Genomic DNA, 20997 nt, shown 5'->3' on the forward strand with positions numbered 1-20997 from the left:
ACAGGCAAAGCCAAGGGTAGGACCACATCAGATGGCTAGTGCTCAGGCCAGATGTGGAAATCTGAAAGCCAGCTTGCTGCTTCTGGCATTTGACTCTGTTGGTCTTTCATTAGACAGTAATACCACTCGGCAGTGTTTTCTGGTACTGCTGTGTAAAATTAGAAACCCTGCCCTGACAGCCTCACCAACAGCCTGACCCTTCTCTCCTCCCTCTGCTTATCTCTGCTTTGGCCTAGGAACTGGCTATTCTGACTGTAGGAGTAAATGGAAGGAAGTGGAAGTGTGTCAGGTCAACTAAATAAATGGTGCTATGTTAGAAGGCTACAGAAACTGTATGTGTCAACCTTTCCTCACTGTGACCACAATACCTGATTTAAACAACCTAAAGGGGGAAAATTTCATTTTGGCTCATGGTTTCAGTCTGTGGTTGACTGGCTCCATTGTTCTGGGCCCCAGATGAGGCAGAATATCATGGTGGAAGGAAATAGCAGAGGGAGCTCAGCTCTAGGCAGCCGGAGAGAGACTGAAGGAGAGGGAAGGGATGAGAAATACTGTTTCAGGCAAGTCCTTGTGACCTGCTTCCTCTAACCATAACTCACCTTCTGCAGTTTACATTGCCCTAAACTTTTTAAAAAATGAATTGATTATAGTGAATAATTGTTTTGCATTGAGTAGAATAATGATTTAAGATTTAACAAGTAAGAGACTTGGCTGGCCCAGTGATGATCTGGTGGTGGTTATGAGTGTTCACAATGTGCCTGACACTACTCCTTATATTCTCTAATTTCACAATATTCTATTGAACTAGGCACATTATTTTTTGTTGTATAATGAGGAAATGAGGCAGGGGTAAATTCTTTATCCAAACTTATACACCATCTATGCAAGCAGAACTGAAATTATCCTAGGCTGGTAAGCTTCAAAACCCCATGTAAAACATGCTGTAGAAGAGCTCAGCCTAGTTAAAATTTGAATTTTCAAATGCCTAGGAAAATTTGAGACATAGTGAACATCTGAGTTAGGTAAATGTTGAAGATATTATATACATGATTATTTTATCATTTCTTATTTTTCGGCAGCCCTGATTGCCTAAACCAAGGGGTTCATGTGCCTGTTGCTGTGGACCGAATGCTTGTGCCCCCTCAACTTCACATGCTGAATTGAATTGCCAATGTGATGGTATTGGAAAGTGAGTCCTTTGGGTGGAGCCCTTACAAATAGGATTAATTCCCTTGTAGGAGGACATAAAAACACTAGCTAGCTCTTTTTCCACTGTGTGAGGATGGATGCAATGAGGGGTCAAAAATGGCAACCCAGAAAAGGATTTTCACCACAACTTGACATTGTTGGCAGCCTAGTCTTGGATTTCCAGTCTCCATAACTGTAAGAAATTACTTTCTGTTCTTTATAAGCTGCCCAATTTATGGTACTTTGCTATAGCAGTTTGGATCAAGATACCTATCCTATAACCCAGCAAAGTCCATAAATATCTTGTTGTCACTTTAGGCTTCTGGAGAAAAGTCACTAATATATCTTGCATTGTCTTTCCCCATGCAAGATGCATGTGAGAATAAGAGAGCAGTTTAATGACAGGGAGAGAAGGCAATCGAAAATCAAAGGAAGGTAAGAACAAAGAACTGCGAAGGGACCTATGAAAAATTGAGATGAGAATGAAATCACTGCCTGACGCCCTAAGGGAAGCTGACAATTGGCACGATATTTTTCATGCCTTTTAACACAATGGAAAAAACATGACCTTGTTTTATTTATGAAGCAACTGAATATTCTCACTCTAAAATGAGGTTTCAAGACCCTTGTTTGTATTAGATTAGAGGAAAGCAATCTTTTCATAAGTTTTTAAGTACTCAATGTTTTTAGCCATTCAGATTTTTCTTTTCGAATGTATAAAAACTATTAACTTTTCATGACACCCATGAATTTGCAGAAATGGAGAAATATATCACCCAATTTAAGGTATGAAATATATCCCACTTCCTTTAGTCTTTCTTTTTAATTATCTTTTTCTGAACTTAATTTATGTAGCTGTCTATCATAGTGTGCAAATAAAAATTCCTACCGTGACACAATCAAAATAAGATATTTGGGTACATAACTAAATTGCATGTTTATCTTCAATATATCTATTGCCTTACAAAGGACTTATTTAATTTTTGGATATAAAAAAGCACTGATTTCATGCTGCTTTGGTGAGCACTGATTCCAAGTACATGAAAAAATGTTCAGAATAGGCCAAAGTATAGACAGAAGATTTGTGGCTGCTTAGGGCTGAGAAGTAAGGAGTTGGGAGAAATGGGGATTGACAGCTCATTGGTAAGGGATGAAAAGTTTCTAAAATAAAATTGTAGCAATACTGGTGAACGATTCCTTTTTCACTTCCCTTTAAAGCCCAGCAGATTTACACATGGCAGTACCTGTAAGTATTGGCATAGCAAGCTCACACGGTTGCATTCAGTTACAGTGGTGAGACCTGCTATTGTTTATATCTTCTGTTTTGCAAAGTTGGAATGTGGCCAGTGATTTCAAATCCATACACAAAGTGCAATGTTTTCTGGTGTAATTAACAAGTGAGAATGTAAATGACTGATGCTCTTTATCTAATTTTAGCTCAACCATCAAATCATCTTTTAAAACTAGGAACTACAACATAAAGAAGGAACTTATATTTAAATAACAATGCTCCATCTGTAGAAAATCAAACCCAATTACAGTAACCCTTTATTTTCTCCATGTCCTCATTTTTGAAAGTCAAGAGGATAATGCCTTACCATCTTTTTTTCTCCTGCTTGCAGTTGTGCAATGAATAAGTAAATGCACACACACAAAAAGATACACTAAAGAAGATCACTTATGTGAAGGAAAATAACAGTGTGTCTAGCATGTGGTGGGTATGTGATAAATAAATGATACAGTAGTTTCTTAATAAATAGAAGGGGGTTGTTTCCTGCTAAATAGAAAGCAGGCTTCAGCTTGAAGCTTTTCACTAATGCATAATTACTATTTCATCATATGAGCTATTCAGGATATAATTAGTGATTTTCAGTAGTTAGACCTTTGCATATTGAGGTAGTGGCTGGAGGACAGAATGTAGAAAGCAGATGATCTATTCTTTGTTAGGACTCTCACTTTGTTAACATTCATGGGTAAAGGAATATTCCATCTATTTGGTGGGTGTTGGTGTTTTTCACCTTTCACTCTGATCTCCTTTGAGAACTGTCAGGAAATTTTTTAATTTTCACTTTTCTCCTTTGAGATCCACAAATCAAGTTGTAGAAGTAGTGTCCTGGGAGACAAAGACACTTTTCCAACTTAGCAACACCAGCCTTCAAGCTGATTTGAGAGAGGTGTTGAGGGCCCAGATACCATGCCAAATTGCTTTGACCTGCAATAGTAATGGTACACAGAGAGATTAGAGAATTCAGAGAAAACATGAAGCACAGCAAGCCATTCCTGTAATTTCATTAAATGTCCCCATAGTGGGAAAGCATCTAACAATACACTCCTCCAGTTAGGAGTAAGGAAAATCCAAATCACCTTTAGGGGAGCCTTGAAGACAGACACAAGGTCAGTAGCCTTAAAATCAGATAATGGTGGCCTTGTTGGATGCATAGAAGATATGAGCTGACCTCTTTTGGGTGAGATGTATCATTCGTTCATTCACAAATTTTATTCTTCCATTTAGCTTAATAAACTGTGAGTGTTGATTATGTGCCAGACTCTGTGTAGATAGTGGAGATAGAGATGGAGATGCTGAAATAGAGATGGAGAAGGAGAAAAGAAAATATTAAATTATTGTTATTTCTCATCATCCCCCACCTCCTAAGAATCAGCAGCCTAGGTTGTTATTGACCAAAGTTAATAGTGAGAAGGGTCAAAGTTGCAATAAACAGAGAACAAGGAGAAATAGTGGGAATATATCAGAAAAAAAAGCTTTATTGGAAAATGAAAAAGAATAGCCTTGGGAAAGGGAAGTAGTGAGGGAGAGAGAAAAGCTTGTATAAACTGAATCTGCTGGAAACTAATTTTAAAGATCCCAATGAGGGCTTTTGTGATTACTTCTGCAACAGTGAAATTAGAAAAAGAAAGCCTGAGAGGGGAAAAACTGACAAAGAGTTTGAATTAGTGACTCCTTCTTTTTGAATTTTCTTTTTGGTTAAATTTATTTATTTTAATATTTATTTTTTAGTATAGTTGGACATAATACCTTTATTTTATTTATTTATATATGATGCTGAGGATCGAACCCAGTGCCTCACACATGCTAGGCAAGCGCTCTACCACTGAGCCATAACCCCAACCCCTTAAATTTATTTTTTAATTGGCAAAAGCATTAAGACAAAGTAAGAGTGTACACAGTAAAAACATCTCTTTCCTAATCTATCACATAGTTCCTCTTCCTTAAGGTACCTATTGTTTTTTGTTTGTCGTTTCAGGGGTATTTTGTGCAATTAAAAGCAAATATAGGGGCTGTGGTTATGGAGCACTCGCCTAGCACATGTGAGGCACTGGGTTTTATCCTCAGCACCACATAAAAAATAAACAAATAAAATAAAGGTACTTTTAGAAAACAAATATAAATATATAATATTCCCTTTCTTTTTCTGCAAAGACATATAGAGGAAAAGCATTAAAAATCTTCTGAGATTAGAATTACAATTTTGTGGGAAATGCTTGGTTTGACACTGAATATAATCAGATAAATATTCAAAGTTAGGGGCTGGGGATGTACTCAGTGGTGGAGCACTTACTGAGCACATGCAAGGCCCTGGGTTTAATTCCCAGCACAGAGGAGGAAGAGGAGGAGGAGGAGGAGATTTTTTTTAAAAAAATTCTAATTTGTTAATTTGTTATATATGACAGCAGAAGGGAGGAGATTTTTAAAAATTTATTTTGAGACAGAGTTGCTAAATTGCAAAGGCTGGACTTAAAATTGTAGTCCTCTTGCCTTAGCCTCTTGAGTTGCTGGAATTATAGTCATGCACCACCCTGCCACCTTCTCTATTGAGTATTAACAAGAAACACAAATCTTTCACACGTCGTTGCTACTCCTATTTGTCCACCCACACAACTCTTCCTCAGACCTCCTTGTCTCTGTGTTCTACTCCTTCTTGTTTTCAGCTGTTGACCAAACAGCCCAACCATTTGCCACTGTCTATGAGACTGCATAGTCTTACCTTAGCCCACCTTTCTTTGGCATAAATTAGATGAGCAGGCAACAGCAACCAAAGCCCTGTTCATTGGGAAAATTTCTCTTCACACTGGTGGTCAGAGTCTTCTCTGGTCAATAATATGATGTTATCAATACAGTGGACCAAGGTGTTATTCTATAGAATGTCTAGAAAATTAAGTTCCCTCTGGGTTATATTTTGACATACTGTACAATAGTTAACAATTCTACTGTGGCAAGACAGTAAATATATAGTCTGGCCCCAGTGAATCTTTCTCATCTGTCTTACTGATAGAGATGGAAAATAGGGCATGTTACAGCTCATTGGCCACACCACTTCATGTACCAGAGGCAGTATTAATCAGATCTAACAAAGATACAATATCTGTCACTGCAGGTGCAATTTGGGCTACAATTTGGGATAGTTTTTTGTTGCCATATTCCAAGATATAATTTTTGTAGGAGAATTGGAAAGTTAAAGGAATTGGACCATTAATCCCTGTATCCTCCAGGTCTTTAAGAATACAATGAAATCGCTTTCATTCCTCTCTGGGATATGATATAAATCATAATTAATTATAATTATGATTAAATTCAACTCATTGTTGGGGAAGAAGAAGCTAATGCTTTCCCTTTACCATTTTTATAAAGTATAAAGTTTACCCTACAAACCAAGTAACTAAGGTAGGTATTTTGCTAACTATTAAGTATATGTGATCCAACAATATATTCATACATAAATACATGTACATATTTACAAGACACAAAAACAAATTAATTATATACAAAATACACAAAGAATGGGATGGGGTTGTGGTTCAGCGGTAGAGCGCTCGCCTTGCACATGCGAGACCCTGGGTTCGATCCTCAGCACCACATAGAAAAAAAATAAGTGAAATAGAGGTGTTGTGTCCAACTGCAACTAAAAAAAAATACACAAAGAATGAATTATATTTTTTATACACTAGGATGGACAATAAGCAATACGAAGTACTGGGGGCTGGGTTGTGAGTCAGCAGTAGAGCATTTGCCTACCTTGTTTGATTGTGAGGCACTGGGTTCGATTCTCAGCACTGCATATAAATAAATAAAATAAAGGTCCATTGAAAACTAAAATATCATTTTTTTTAAAAAAAGAAAAATATCAAGTACTGGCAAGTACATGGAAGAATTGCTGGTGGAAACATAAATGAAACAACTACTTTGGAGAGCAATTTGGTAGTTTCTTAAAGAGTTAAACATACACTTTCTTTATGATTTAGTCATTTTATTTACAGATATTTACCTAAGAAAAATGAAAGAAAATGTACATACAATACTTGAACATAATAGCTTTCCTTTTTTTTTTTCTGTGCTGGGGATTAAACCCTGGGCCCTGCCGTACCACTGAGCCATATCCCCAGCCTTAGTAACCTTATTTTTATAGTCAAAGACTGGATACAACCTAATTGACCACCAATAGATGAAAAAAATGAATGAATTTAGTAAGTTCATACAATGGAATACTATTTAACAATAAGGAGTGGATTATTGATGCACATGACAATATAGATGAATTTCAAAAGAATTATGCTGATTAAAAATAGCCACATGAAAAAAGAGTACATAGTTTTTGTATTAACTTATATGAAATTCTAGAAAATGCAAACTTATCTATAAGTGAAAAATTGTCCAATGATTGAGAATGGGAGAGAGTATAAGGATGGTTATCAGAGAGGAAGAAAACTTTTTCAGGGGGTGGATATATTTATTGTTTTGACTGTAGTAAAAGTTTGGTGGTTATATACATAATCAAAACTTATCACATTGTACACTTAATATAGGTACAGTTTTTTGAATGTTACTTATGCATCAACAAAATAATTAAAACCTGCATGTCTTTTGACTAAGAAACTTCAGTGGGTAATATATGTGTAAAATACATTTATTATAGATAGCATGGTTGACATTGTGAAAGCTGAAAACAATGCAATGTCCATTATAAGAGATTAGTTGAATAAAATTTTGATGTCATCATAAAATGGAGCACTAAAGTCATTAAAAATAATCTCTACAGAGAAAGACGTGTAAGATACTTTAAATATAAATAGTAACTTGTTTGCTGGTGAGGATATAAAATGGTGTGTTGACTGTGAATAATGGTTTGGCAATCCCTCAAAAAATTTAAACTCTTAGGTATTTACCTAAGAGAACTGAAAATATATGTCCCTGCAAAAACTTGAACATGAATATTCATAGCAGCATTATTCATAGTAACCAAAAAGTGGAAACAACTCAAATGATAAATGGATAAACAAAAAAAATGAATTCATAAAATGGATTATCATTCTTTCAGGCATAAAAAGGGATGAAGTACTGGTGCATTCTGGTTAATGTAGATTAACCAAGAAACATTATGCTACATGAAGGAAGCTAGACATAGAAGGCCATATTTTGTATGACTCCATTGATATGAAATGTTCAGAATAGGAAAATCCTAAAGATGGAAAATAAATTAGCGGCTTACATAGTTTGGGGGAAAGGAGGAATTGGGACTAACTACCAATAGGTACAGGGTTTCTTTTGGGTGGGATAAAAATATTCTGCATAATGTGGTGATGTTTGTACAACTTAATGAACTTGAGTGTACACTTTCAAATAGTGAATTATATATTATGTGCAGTATGTTTCAAGTTTTTAAAAAGTTATTTTAAAAAACCCTGTGGGTAGTAAAAGGTGTGAAGATTTAAAAAGTAATTAGGATATAGAAAAAAAGGGTGTGATAGAATACTATTTTGTTTAAAAATCATATGCATATATTAATATGTATGCACAGTGAACAGTCTTCCAAATTTATTTGCATGCATGTTCATGTAAATAAATGCATATGCATGTAAATAAATTTGGAAGACTGTTCACTGAACTGAGGAGTGAGTAGGAGAAACTGAGGCATGAGATAAGGAGAAACTTTATTTTATAAATAATACATTTTAGTGCTACTTGAATTTATTTATTTATTTTTAAAAATTTTTAATTAATTTTTATATATACAGTGAAATGCATTACAATTCTTATTACATCTACAGAGCACAATTTTTCATATCTCTGGTTGTATATAAAGTATATTCACACCAATTCTTGTCTTCATACATGTATTTGAATTTTTTAAACAAGCATATTTTGTAATGAAGTAAAATTAAAGACTTTTAAATGATTTAAGAAATGTATTAAAAGAGTTCACTATTAAATATGTTGCATAGAAAATCTTTTTTAAATCCTTTAAAGTGAAAATCACTATTTTTTATAAAAATTTATCTGATATAAGGGGGGTGACTCAAAATGGGATAGGGAGGAAGAGCATGAGAAGACTACCACTAAATAGGGAAGAGAAGTGGGAGGAAAAAGAGGGAGAAGGGGAGTTGCACAGAAGATGGTAGGAGAACCTCATTATTATACAGAATACATATATGATGTTGTAATGAGAAAAAGAAAATAAGTGTGTCACATTAGATTGGATAGAGAGAAAGGATGGGAGAGGAGGGGAGGAGTAGGGAAGATAGGAAGGGCAGCAGAATAGAACAGACAATATGATTGATGTATATACATTCCATGTATGTATTATATGTCAAAATGCATTCTACTGTCATGTATGACTAAAATAAATAAATAAATAAATAAATAGACAACTAATAGCCAGAAAAAAAATTGGGGTTTTTGTATATTGAAAGAAATATTTTTCCCTTAATATATAGGATGTATATAATAGGTAGGAGATATTTGTATACTGATTTTTTTAAAAATAATAGGCTCAAATATTGTTAATTGAAAACAATCTATTTTTCATTTTACAGAAAAATCTGAAGTCTGAATCATAAGTTAACAGTATAGGGCTCATAATATGTCCATCTCAACAATGGGTTCTGGGAATTAAGGATCCACACAAATTAAGGTAAGAAGTTTATTTTTGTTTTTGGTACTAGGGATTAAACTGAGTTCTATCCTCAGTCCTTTTTATTTTTTTTTATTTTGCAACATGGTCTTGCCAAGTTGCTTAGGGTCACCTGATCCTCCTGTCTCAGATTCCTGAGTTGCTGGGATTACAGGTGTGTGCCACTGCACAGGTAGGACCCAGGTAGGAGTTTGGAATTTTTTTAAAAACGTATTTCTAGTTGTAGATGGACACAATACCTTTATTTTATTTGTATGTGGTGCCGGGGATCAAACCCAGTGCCTCGTGCATGCTAGGCAAGCGGTCTACCACTGAGCCACAACCTCAGCCCCAGGAGTTTGGAATTTTGAGGGAAGAAGGGACATGGTAGGAATAGCTCAACTTTTCTCAAAGAAAAGGTGGTAGAGCATGCAGAGTCCCTAAAAGCTGTACAAATGAGCTTCTAACACAAACACGGTACTATAAGCTCTTGGGAAAGGTTCAGGAAAAGGACATTGATAAATAAGAGGCAATTTAACTTTTTAAGTTTATTTTAGTTGATATATAAAAATATAAAAATTATGCCTATTAAAGGGGTACCATGTAATGTTTCAACACATGTGTATATTGTATAATATTTAGGTTAAACATGTCTATCTTCTCAAACACATATTTCTTTTGGGAAAACTTTCAACAACTGCTTCTGCTGGATTTCTGAAATGTATAGTACATTCTTGTTAACTATGATCACCCTACTGTGAAGAAGCATACCAGAACTCTTGTTCCTATCTAACTGTAACTTCATTCCCGTTGACCAGCTTTCCTCCATTCCCTGGCCTGCACATTCTCCCTGGCCTCTGGTAATTGATACTACTCTCAACTTCTATAAGATCTACTTTTTTAGGTTCTGCATATGAGTGACATCATGTAGCACTTTTCTGTGCCTGGCTTATTTCACTTAATGATTTCCACTTCTATTCATGTTCTTTAAATGATAGGATTTTGTCCTTTTCTTATGGCTGAGTAGTGTTCCATTGTGTTGAGGGGGCATTTTCCTGTGGCAGAGGATGAGGAGGGAAGCTTACTATTTGAATGACACCAACCCTAGGACCTGATATTCAGAAGAGACCATGTTCAATCTTGAATCATTACCCTGTTCAAAAAGAGATGCCAGGGAAGGGGGAAGGAAAAAAAAAGAGAGAGAGCGAGAGATGCAAGTACCTGTGGGATAGACCTTGAAGATATGCTGGTCATCCCTGAGCCTCTGTTCTATGCCCTGTAGCATTTTGGTGGCAGGAAAGGGTGGGCAGTTCAGAGGCTTATCGGCTGTGAAAGTAAAGAGTTTAGTTCACATTAAGCACTGATAAAACCACATGACTGAGAAAGATCACAATCAGACAGAACTGTTGAAATAAGTCTGTTTTAGACAGCTTTTGGGTCACTCTGACCAAAAGACCTGGCAAGAACAATTAAAGGAGGAAAAGTTTATTTCAGCCCATGGTTTCAGAAGTTTCAGTCCACCATCAGATGACTCCTTGCCTCTGGTCTTGAGATGAAGCAGAACCTCATGGTGAAAGAGTGTAACAGAGGAAAACAGCTCAGACATGGCAACCAGGAAGCAGGGAGAGCTCCATACACCAGGGACAAAATATAAACCCCAAAGGCATGCTCCCAATGACTACTACCTCCAGCCACACTCTTCCTGCCTGTGGTTATCATGTAGTTAATCCATATCAGTAGATTAATCCACTGATTAGGTTACAGCTATCTTGTCTAACCATTTCATCTCTGAAAATTCTTGCATTAACTCACATGAGTTCTGGGGGACTCCTCATATGTAAACCATAGCAAAGTGTCTAGTAGGGACTAAGAGGGAAGGTCCACAGCATCCTCAGCTTGAGGTATAGTTAATATGGAAAGTCTGAAATAAGGTTAGCATTAAAGTGGTGGAAAATAGAGCACTCCCAGACCTTAATTTTAATGGGATGATTTTTAAAAGAGAACTCAAAGACTGGGTGCCAGTCACAACAAATGCCATGCTTTGATTATCTAGTAGCATTACAAAATTGCTGAAGCATGTCCACCTAATGAATAGGTCTTTCGAGAAGGTATTTATGTGGATGGGAGAGGGTCACAAGGCTTGGTACAGCTGACAATTCAATATGATTCCCATGGGAACAGGGACAGAGTCCTGTCTTCTGGTTTTTTGAGCCCTGGTAAAGCAGAAGCAAAATCTCCAGATTGTAGATTCCCTGCAACCTGCTTTAACCCAGGGAAAGAGGAGCAGTTGCTCATAATAGAGAAGGTAAGAGGCCAAACCTAATCCACAGCACATGTATCAGGCCTACTCATCCGACAGTTGATGAGCAACTTATACCAGGAAGGGGAATGGAACTGGTTCCAATTTTTATTGTTTTGGTATTGGGAATTGAATCCAGGGGTACTTAACCACTGGGTCACATTCCCAGATAAATTGCTGAGGCTGGTTTTGAACTTGCAATCCTCAGATATAACTTTATTTTAAGTCTTTAAAGGCCCCCTGAAACAAGAAAAAAAGTGTATTTTTTATTTAGGCATTCTTGTTTTCTGGTAGTCATTTTCTCCACAGTCTTCATTTTTACCTTGGTTTAGAGTCCACACATATCATCAGACCATCTGTGCTTGTGGACTTGGGCTTCTCTAAAGGGAGACCTAGGACTCGACTCCAGATGAACTGTCAGGTACACCTAGAGCCTGTGACACCCCATCAGGATCATGTATGTGTTCATCTTTATCAGACCATGGTACTAGAGTAGTTTCCACTCTGAGTATCTACATCAGGAAAAGGATTCTTGGTCTTGCCCTGATACAAAAAGAAATTGGACACAATTTTGTACAGTTGAACAATCAGCTTGAATATAGGAATGTTAGGCAGATGTTTCACAGCAAACTTTTGTTGACAGGTAAATCATGGATTTGTCTTTGCTAGCACTGCATGGCCGTAGCTTGGCACAATCAGTCCTGAGTGGGGTGTGTTCCAAGTGTTGTCTTGGGACTTTTTGTCTCCTGTATTTTTGCTCATTGCCTTCTGTAGTTGTTAGCCAGGCAAGCACTTCCTGATTTGCCTGTTCATGTAGAGGCCCTATCTGCCTATTCATGGCTGCTGCTACAAAAAAAAAAACAAAGGTCTAAAAAGGCACTGCTCACAAAATGGCTGTTATGGGTGCTTCCATTGCTGGTCACTATGGGTGGTGAGGTGAACTGAGCATAAATGTAGCCTAACATCTTGGTGAATTTGTGGGATCAGGCCAGCTGAGAGTCAATAGCCCAATACTGCAATGCTCCTGGTATAGATTTCAGTAGATCTTTGTTGTAGCACACAAGGTAGCTTTGTGACCAGATCCTTTAAATCTTAAAAACTCAGCTCCAAGTACTTGGCTTGGTTGATCCCTTCTACATAAGTTTAGGCAAGATTACCCTTACAGTTGCGGACTGTAATGGCTGTACAGAGCTGAGACACGAGGTATAAGTTGTTAGGAAAGTTGCTAGCATGGTGACCACATGAGAAGACAGAGCTGCCCTCTTTGCCACTCTTAAAAACAAAACAAAAACAACTTTTCTTTTTGAGATGAGGTCTTGTTATGTTTCCCAGGCCATCCTTCAACTTTCTATCCTCCCGTCACAGTTTCCTGAGTAGATGAGATTACCACACTCAGCTTTGCCCACTCTTTTGAGAGCAAAGATAAATGTTCCTCTGTTGGGATCTGTCCAGTTATCATCAGCCAAAATAAGCACTCTGGCAGGGCTTCTTTCCACCCTTATCCCCGGGCAAAGTTTCTGGCATTGGAAATGTGTCCTCATAAGGATCAAGAACTGATGTTTCATAGGTCAATCCCTTTATGCTTACCCTGCCACCTTACACCATGTGCACAGTGAGTTGGCCCAGCCCTGTTGCTGCCTGAAGGTCTTAATTCTGGCCTGATCCTTAGGTATCAGGTCAGCCAATATGTCTTCCACATTTGTTTAGGAAGCACTAGCATACCAGGCAGTCAGAACAAAGGCAGAATGCATTCTTGGTTTCCAAGAGCTGGGAGTCTATAGTGAGTGAGCCATGGCATCTGGTGAAGAGGGAAGGAGGAGGAAGAACTGTGGTAGAAATGACAACCACACTAACAGGTGAATAGGGTTCTTGAAATATTTTTAAAGTTTGAAAGTATTTTTTTTCAATACAAACCGGACTATTGAGGTTAAGAGAGTCACTAATATTTTAATGTAACTTTTAAAAAAGCTTATTTCTCATGATCTGTTCAGACTCTACTTAAGGGGATTCTTTTTTTTTTTTTTGAATTATGAGTTATAATCACAATTTGATCTTTATAGATTTAAAATTATCCCCCTCTCAAACTGAGCAAAATAAACACCAACATTTCATCAATAGCTGAGCTTTGCTGTTTTTGATTACAGATGCCTCCATATGATGGCATGGCAGCCATGAGATCTACTTCTCTCTCTCAGATCTACTCCTTTAGGAATGATAACTAACTGTGTTCAAACCACCACCCTGCTTCCCCTGGACTGTTCCCATTGACTTCTTATGGCAGAATACTAAGGCAGGCCAATTTGTGGAAGTCACAAGGCTTCTCTGGAAGACAGCTTTGCCTGAGGACTCAGGCCTTGTTGAAACTTCCTTAGAATAAAACTGATGACTAAGTTCTCCCTTCTCTCCTTTCATAGGAGTCAAATCAGCATTGTCTCAGCTCTCCATTTCCTCTCATTAGTATTTGTCTCAATAAATCTCTTGAACATCTAATTCTATCTTAGCTTTTGCATCTCAGATGACTTAGTAGAATGACCCAAGAAAACAGATGGTAAGATGATGATTTGGGACTGATCCATTAACCATCCAGTAGGTAAAGGGGATCTCAGCTTGATTATAGATGGGACATAGATTGTCCCTAGGATAAGATAATGAGTTAAATGCAGAAGATTTCATTGATGGTGACCTGGGAAAATGTTCTGGCAGAGAAGAAAGATGTAGATGTGATGTCTGAAGCATTTGAAAGCTATGGAGAGAAAAATGTCTTCAAAGACAGCAGAGTTGGATGACTACTATTAAGTTGAATTGATGCCAGTAGAGAATATTGAGAACAGTTAAACAATTAGCTCATAGCTAACTGTGTGAGTCTTACAAAGAATTCCCTACTCCTTCCCCTCCCCTTCCCTCCCCCCCTCCCCCTCCTCTTCCTCCTCCTCCTCCTCCTCCTCCTCCTTCTCTCTCTTTCTCTCTCTCTCTCTCTCTCTCTCTCTGCTAGGGATGGAACTCAGGGCCTTTTGCATGTTAGTAAAAAATCTACCACTGAGCCACACTCTCAGACACTCCTCTTCTAATCTTTAAGGCTTGCAAAGGTGTCTTATCATTCCTGTTAGGGCTAGCACTTCTATTGTGCAAGAACACGCTGCAGAGGCCTCTCCCTTACAAGGGGACATGTGCTCTTCTCAGTAGCTGCTTTCTTTTCTAGAATCATCTGATCACCAAGGTTCAGTCCCAGCATAACCTGGGTCTGTATGTGCTAGGATGGATTAAGAAGAAAAGAGGCTGTATACCAGATGAATCTCAAGAATTAGCTAGTATATACTGACAGGAACCAGAGGAGTATTTTGAGAGTGCTTGAATAAGGGATTTGGCATTTACTTTCTTAGAACCTGAGATCCAATGTTATGTCAAGGACCACAGGAAATAGGACAAACCACCACTGTACTTGTGGTAGTTCTTTGAAATCATGAAAAAGCAATGACCAAAAAAACCCTCAGTAAAGTAGAAGTTTCAGAGTTTCCCTCAATAGGAAAGAATTCTGCAACAGGTGTCGATTGCAGTGTAAGCAACATGATTAGATGAAGGAATAAAGATGCTGAGGGAAGGGGAGTGGCTCTAGGATGTACCTCACAAGCATTCACTCTCCTGCCATTTCAGTGAAGTTTTCCACGGGCTCAATAGTCAGGAGCATGCTAGGACATCTTCTCCAAAGTACAAGACAAATAGGTGCATCTTGCATCATTACTAGGTAAAAGAAGTTGAGCATTTGGGTAAGCCTCTTTGGGTTTGAATGAAAATTTATTCCACAGATAAGAATATTGCTCTGGCCCATAAACTATGTGATCTAGGTAACTACCAGTTTTGAATAGATCTCAGAGCATGAAAGGGCTCTGTAACATGTACATCAGCCCTGCTACTTGATCCATGTGATCAAACAGACCCTATTGCTTTGGAAGTGTCAGTAAATGGAAAAGATGCAGTGAGAATGAATGGAGCTTATGGCAAGTTTCAGGGAAAGAGTTAGCTCCCCTAATGCAGTCCCTGTGATCCTTGAATAAGGTTATGCCAATCACTGAAGGAAGAAACACCTTTCAAGAAATAGCAATTAAAGTGTCTGGTGGAAATATTCTAGACTATGGGTACAGAATTGCCCATTATGACTTGGGTTCTATTGAACTCTTCAAGTCATAAAGTTGAATAGGCCCTGTAATCCATGATCATATCTTAGTACATCCAAGATCAAGACTAAGCAGGACCAGAACCCATGAGTTCAGGGTATGTACAGGCTGCCCAAACTGCCAGCAACCCTCTGTCATCTCATATGGATAGCCATGTGGAAGTTCCCATATGATCAACTGAAGAAAGAAGGAAAATTCTGGGCTTGGTTTATGGATGGAATAGCTCAGGATATGAGTGCTGGCTGAAAATGGGTAGGATGACCTTGAAAAACAGTACAGAGGGAGAATCTTCTCAATGGAGAGAGGTACAAGCACTGCACCGGTATGGGAGTACTGCACCTGGTATGGAAGCACTGAACCACTTTGTATGGAAGAGGTGTCTTGAGATTAAAAAAAAAATCTCTAGTTCCTGGGTAGTGATTAATGACCTGGCCATCTAGTCAGGAGCCTGAAAGAAAAAGGATGAAAAGATCAAGACAAACAGGTGTGAGGTAGAGGCTTGTGGGTGGACCTATGGGAATGGGTACAAACTGTGAATATTAATATTCATCAAGGAAGAGACACTGAACAACCAAGACACTGAACAGCCAGTGGACATGACTCTTACTGCAATTGGCCATCTCAGAATTAGCATGATGGATATATGAACAGAGTAGACATGGTAGCAGAGACAATGCATAACTAGGGGATCCACTTCACAGCAAAGGATGTAGATGGTATAGGCCTTCAAACACAAATACTACATTATCTAGAAGCCAGTCTCACAAAATGCAAAAACAATCTGTGGGTCAATAGAAAGAGTAGGAAATATAAGAAATATTTTTATAGCCACCACAAGTTCCAGTTTGCACTGTACAGATCCACATGTCCACCTAATTGACCCACTGACCCAGCCTCTGAGCTCTGAAATCTATCACTGCCTTTACACTGAGGGTGTACTTCTTTTAGACTGCTCCTCACCAATGACTGTAAGAAGAATACCAAGTAGGCCTGTACCTGCAAGATGCTGGCCTTCTCTAAAGGGCTAGTATGGCTCAAGCACTCCCCATAGGCCTGGCTGAAACTTGCTTAGAACAGCACTTGGTCTAGAAATAACTTCTTTATTCCCTTCTTGCTTTATTTTCTCCCTCTGTAGCTTCCTTTCTTCTTCACAGGGGCAGAACTGCATCATAGTCTGATGGCACCTCCATTAACCCCTGGTTCATTTTCCCTCTCTAGTATTTCCTTTCATAAATCACTTGCACATCTAATCCCATCTTGGCATCTGTTTCTAAGAGGACCTAGACTAACACAGGTGGCTTGAATATGTGCTGGTGGACATCTAAGATAGAATGGCAAATATGCCAATCTTGCCATGCTAAGTATAGCCAACTGGTAATGGCTGCCAGGAAAATGCTGGGTTAAGAAATACTCTAGAGCCGTATCTGTTCCATTGTCATGAATGTCATTGTCTGGTGGAAAGGTCCGCCATGAGGGCAAAGGAATAGGGTCTTGGCCTTTCATTAATCACGACTGATGAAATTTCTATCAAGAAGGCTTATGGTCAGAGAGCTACTGTATGTTAAACTCTTTTTGATGATGACTGGCATCCATAATGATAGTACATGATTAATGATAATGATGGTTAATGATTAATAATGATGGTTATGAAATAATTGTGAAATTGTGCAATATGATTATATAATCATGTGTAATTAATAATAATATTTAATGATGAATGATAATTATGAAATGGTATCATATCATTGAGAATTCTAAAGTGATACTGAATATAAGAAAATTTGTGGCTTAATTATTTAAGAAATAGATTTCACACTGAATCATATGGAATCTAGAGAAAAAGATTGAAAGCATAAGGTTTTGTTAGTGGTTTCATCTCTGGCTTGGGGTGACTGTGCTCTGATGAGCTGAAGTGAATATTCCTCTTTCTTGGCAGGTCTACATCATGAAGCCCATCATAACAGGAGGCTATTCATGAGTATTACTCATTTCCTTTCTGATTTTATACTTTCCAAGCAACATTCTGATGTTAATCAAGCTTTAGAAGTTGGTTTTCCTACTGAAAAGAGAATATGCTGACTAGTTTTCTGGTGTTTTTAGTTTTTCTAGTATTATTTTTTTCTTCTACAAAGTCATCTTTAAAATTATAAAATAATACATGTTTACCATAAATAAAACTTAACAAGTATAAAAGCAAAATTCTAAGTCCACTTCTTACACATAGCTTCTTTCCAATCTACTTCCTAGGAGTAAAGCTTTGTTTTTTGTTCTAAATTAATTGGTTTCTTCATTGGATATCCAGTACTCGAGATTTTTGTTTTATGATCTTGTTTTAAAAAAGAATCTCTTGTGAATTGTCCAGATTGAATTAGTAAAACTGAGTTTCTAAATACACAAAACTGAGAGTCAACCCTTTCATTCATTCGTGAGCTAGTCTTTTGTTGCCTTTTATGACAGCCAACAGTATACTTTGCAAGAAGTATAAACATTATTTATCATTCATAGAATATAAGAGACCAGTTTAGGAGAATATGTGTAGTGCTGAGCTCACTGCATTTTATGATTTATTTAGCCCTATGAACTACTACTCACTTTTTTGTGTGTGAATTGTATCACTGTCTACTTATTTTCAAGGAGTCTTTTCACATCCACCCACACTCAAGGATAGAGTGAGAAAAATAACTTTAGTCCAAGTGTGAATCACTATGCACCCACTTCAACAGCTTTTTAAAAAAGAACACAGGAAGACAAAATTGAAATTATATAGATGGGCTATTTTTTGTTTCTTAAGATTATTGTTATATTGGTTATTTCAAACTCAAAGCAGCTCCTAATGAGAAAAATTAGTTCCCTAAGATGAGTAAGGTTAGTCTTTCAGTTTTCATATAATTTATTTTGAAATATTTTACTCAGTAGAGAACACATGGATTTTTTTTTTAAATTCTTTCCTTACTAGGATTCAGGGAAATCATCTTGAGCTTAAGATCCCTAAGGGAAATTATTGTTTTTAAGATCAGAAAAGACAACTTTATCAAAATAACATTGACAAAATTATAAAGACAGATAATTGTATAACTTAAAAAACTTAAATCATGGTTTTATAAAGAAAGAGGGATTGAATTATTTGTATAAATGAACCAAAGTTACAGAGTGTACTCATTTAAAGCTGATGAGTTTTAAAAATAATTTCAAAAATCTGATAAAATTAATTTTTTTTAGTTGTAGATGGACATAATACCTTTTATCTATTTATTTTTATATCTTACTGAGGATCAAACCCAGTGCCTCACACATGCCAGGCACATGCTCTACAACTGAACCACAATCCAGCCCTGATTAAATTTTTTGAGAATAACTTTTTAGATGGCACAGTCATTATAGTGAACATTAATACAGAAATCTGGTTGATTATAGAGTTAAATTTAGACATCTTTTCCTGTAGATTAAAAAGATTTTCTCCCAAAAGCAACTCATTTACTCTCTCACACTTTCATCAAATTAGAATTTTTATTTCTATTTTATAGCACAGAAATAAAAATTCTCTAAAATATTAATAAACTTACCCACTTTATCTTTTTCATTAAAGAAAATGTGGAATTATTTTGTATTACATTTATTATTCACCAGTTTTCATAAAATGTAATGCTGTAAATGTAGTTATCAAAATACACTGTAGAAATATCTCTGGGAGAAGCTATGGTTTAGTAAATATTGCATTTGTTCAAGATGGTGTCAGAGAAGCAAGCCTACTATTCATAGGCTTTATTCGCTAATCTTCATTTTCTGATGTTAGAAGTCAGACATGATTTAATAACATTTTGAGGCAAAATTTATGTGCCTTAAAATCTTGTTACAACAAAGAGCCATAGTAGTGTGGCAATGTCCTTTCAGTTATCAGACCCAGTGGGTTAGACTGAAAAGTTTGATCATCTTCTTTTTAAGGTCAATGATTGTTGCTTGAGGAGCTTTAATACATTTGTTTCCGTTTTTTCTTTTCTTTTAAAATTTTAATGTTGCCTTCGGGTTAGTCAAGATATCAAGGTCGGAATGCAAATTTGCATACTGCCTTAATACTGAATTTATCTCTGGCTTGGGAGAAACTGCTCTTTGCCCTCATGAAGTTGTTCATAGTTTCATGTGCCCTACTGCTGTGATTCTTAATATAGATGCTGAAGTTTAGAATCTCAAAAAACCATTGCCATGAATATCTATTACACTGACTCATGATGCCAGTTTGTCTGGAACATTCCAAATTTATTTTTTGTCCTTATTTTCATACATGAGGGATGAAACTTACTTTATTTTAAAATTGTATCTTATTTTTTTTGGTGTGCTGGGAATCAAACCAGGGCATCCTGCATTCTAGGGAGATAACTCTACTACTGAGCTACTCCCCAGCCTCCAAACTTTTACTTTAAATATGAACCTATGTGAATGACCTTTTCAGTGTCATCTGAGTTGAAATAAAGGTTTTGAAACCTTTGCTTTCATGTAAATGTTATCTTCCAGTTCAACCAGATGACAAATTATTAATAAAGCAATAAATAGACACTCTTTTGTTACATTCTCAACTTACTTAATTCCATGTCTTGTAGGACTAGTTTTTATAAGTCCTACCTAAACATGATTTTAGAAGCCAGAGAAACTGGATTTAAATTCCTAAAGATACAACAGATTTGAGGGCACAAATGAAATAACAGAATAAACCCATGGTAAGATCAACATTTAGGGTCCAGTAGAACTCAAATTATTTCTGAAAAATAAGAATCCAGAATAATTACACATATAAACCAGTTTATTAGATTGTCATTGATACTTTGAGACAAATTCAAGTTATTTTATTTTACTTCATATAAACAGAGGAAGGGAGGAAAGTTTTAAACTTCAAGCTTTGTTCAGCATGTGTGCAGTTAGCATCCACAAAAGCACCATTGGATATGGAAGAATTAGCACCACAGAATTTTAGGACCTAACTGTTAACATGCATCACTGAAAAACTTGGAACATGGAAACCAAAGTATTACATGGTATGGTCTATTATAAACAATACAAGGCAATTTATGATTTCTTTTTATACAGTACAATACGATCACAATCAATGAGAACCTTTTAAGTACAATACAAGACAAAAAACACTTTGTACCCTGTTAACACTACAGCAGTTACAGATTTTAAAAAAATGTTTCTTGTAAGAGGCATTGGGTTGAATGATCCCTCCCCCCTCAATTTTTAAATTCAGAGTTTTATAGTTACATGATCTCTTGAGAAAGTATTTTCAAATCTACGTGTCTTGTACCTCAATGCTGACAAATGGTGGTTTGAAAATGGAAAGGCTGGATGAATTAAACAAGAAACCAAAAATCTGTAAAGAGTCAAGAAGTACTCCACTGTGGTGGAAGGTTTTCCACATAAGATCAGTTTGAAAATGATGCCA

At 36.7% G+C, this 20997-nt stretch overlaps 1 pseudogene; it reads right to left on the reverse strand.

The window, feature by feature from the left end:
* Nucleotides 1-13564, reverse strand: part of LOC113200562 (citrate synthase, mitochondrial-like) — a 63711-nt pseudogene extending 50147 nt beyond the window's left edge.
* Nucleotides 13565-20997: the final 7433 nt, after the last annotated feature.

The sequence above is a fragment of the Urocitellus parryii genome, chromosome 14 (assembly GCF_045843805.1).
Source record: "Urocitellus parryii isolate mUroPar1 chromosome 14, mUroPar1.hap1, whole genome shotgun sequence".
Classification (NCBI taxonomy): Eukaryota; Metazoa; Chordata; class Mammalia; order Rodentia; family Sciuridae; genus Urocitellus; species Urocitellus parryii.